The sequence below is a fragment of the Cebus imitator genome, unplaced genomic scaffold, assembly GCF_001604975.1.
Source record: "Cebus imitator isolate Cc_AM_T3 unplaced genomic scaffold, Cebus_imitator-1.0 Scaffold419, whole genome shotgun sequence".
Lineage (NCBI taxonomy): Eukaryota > Metazoa > Chordata > Mammalia > Primates > Cebidae > Cebus > Cebus imitator.
Genome location: NW_016107734.1, coordinates 560,162 through 562,354, shown reverse-complemented (window position 1 = coordinate 562,354; position 2,193 = coordinate 560,162). Strand labels below are relative to the sequence as shown.

Sequence of the window (2,193 nt, the reverse complement as noted above, 5' to 3'; positions counted from 1 at the left end):
TTTTTTTGAGATGGAGTTTCACTCTTGTTACCCAGGCTGGAGTGCAATGGCGCGATCTCGGCTCACCGCAACCTCCGCCTCCTGGGTTCAGGCAATTCTCCTGCCTCAACCTCCTCAGTAGCTGGGATTACAGGCACGCGGCACCATGCCCAGCTAATGTTTTGTATTTTTAATAGAGACGGGGTTTCACCATGTTGACCAGGATGGTCTCCATCTCTTGACCTCGTGATCCACCCGCCTCGGCCTCCTAAAGTGCTGGGATTACAGGCTTGAGCCACCGCGCCCAGCCTAAAGTACTTTTTTTTTTAAGCCTATTGGTGCTGGGTGCAGTGGCCAACACCTGCAATCCCAGCAGTTTGGGAGGCTGAGAAAGGAGGATTGCTCAAGTCCACGAGTTTGAGACCAGCCTGGGTGACATGGCAAAACACCATCCATCTCTACAAAGAATACAAAAATCAGCCAGGCATAGTGGTGTGCACCTGTAGTCCTAGCTCCCTGGGAGTCTCAGGTGAGAGGATCACTTCAGCCCAGGAAGCAGAAGCTGCTGTGAGCCGTAATTGAGCCACACTGCATTTTATCCTGGGTGACAGAGCAAGACCCTGTCTCAAAAAAAAAAAAAAAAAAAAAGCCCCATTGGAACTTGTTGCCGGCAGTCCTCCACAAGAAATGTTGAAGTTGTTCAGGCAGAAGACAAATGATTTAAAATGGAAATTTAGGCCTTCACAAAGGATTGAGAAGTGCTAGAAATGGTAACTATGGAAGTAAGATAATTTTTTTTTCTTTTTTAATCTCTTTAAGAGACTATTGTATTGAAGGCGATTGTTAACAGGTACAGGATTTCCCTTTTTGTGTGATGGAAATGTTCTGTAATTAGTGGTGGTGGTTGCACAACATTGTGAATTAAAGAAATAGTAGCTTCAAAAAGATAGTTGTTAAAAGCAAGAATAATAATGTGTTACAGGTTTTATAACACATGGGAGTAAAAGGTATGACGATAGCACAAAGAATGGAAGGGGATGGGAAGGGTATAAGAAACCTTAGTAAGGTTCTTATTTATTTATTCATTCATTCATTCATTCGTTTATTTATTTATTTATTTTTGAGACAGAGTATGACCTTGTTGCCCAGGCTGGAGTGTGGTGGCACAGTCCCTGCTCACTACAACCTCTGCCTCCTGGGTTCATCAATTCTGCCTCAGCCTCCCAAGTAGCTAGGATTTCAGATATGTGCCACCACACCCAGCTAATTTTTGTATTTTTAGTAGAGATGAAGTTTCACCGTGTTAGCCAGACTGGTCTCAAACTCCTGACCTCAGGTGATCCACCTGACCTCAAGTGATCTGCCTTCCTCAGCCTCCCAAACTGCTGGGATTGCAGGTATGAGCTACTGTGTCTGGCAGAAACCTTAGTAAGGTTCTTAAGCTATAGGTGAAGTGGAATTGTCAAATTTACATCTAGAAAATGGTAACAATTTATGTTCCCACTTCAAATGTATGGGAGTGCCAGTTTAACCTTATCCTTGTCTACATGTGGTATTTATTTTAAAACATTGCCACCCAGATTTTTAAAAACTTGATTACACCAGACACCCAATCCTCACGGTGCTTGAAGGATACGTACTTTGTCTCTGGAATCTTTGAAATTCTGTCAGAATCTGTTTGCCTTAAATTTGTATAAAATATAAAATGTATACATTTTTTTTTTCTTTTCTTCTCTTCCTGCGCCCGTTCTTCATAAGCATAGTTTTTTTCAGTCATTTCTTTGGTTATTACTTCAGCTTCATTTGTTCATTCCATGTCTTTCTTATTCTCTGTGTGTCATGGCTGTAGTATACTAGATGCTTGATGCTCAATAAATTTGTCAAAAAAAATACTGTTTTCTTTCTATACGCAATATTGGTAAGGTTGATCTGTGTATTTCTAACATTTTTTCTTTCATCTTGTTAATCTATTTTGTCCTTTTTATTCGAATTGTGGGATAATTCATTTGCTGACTTTTTTATGTTACTAATTTTTGTTTGGTAATATTTCATCTACTTATTGCTTCTATTGTAGTTTTAAATTTTGCAAACCATGCTTTTCATCTCTGAAAATTTTTTCATCGCTGAAATCTTTCCTCAGATTATTCTGATTTCATTTTTACAGATTCAAAATTCACTCAAATCTTTTTCTTTTTTCTTTTTTTTTTTTTTTTT

The 2,193-nt window shown here is 39.3% G+C and overlaps 1 protein-coding gene across 1 annotated transcript in view; it reads left to right on the top strand.

Moving 5' to 3' along the window:
- VKORC1L1 (vitamin K epoxide reductase complex subunit 1 like 1) overlaps positions 1–2,193 on the top strand; it is an 81,687-nt gene that overhangs the window by 26,688 nt on the left and 52,806 nt on the right. The gene's annotated exons all lie outside the window — the stretch shown is intronic.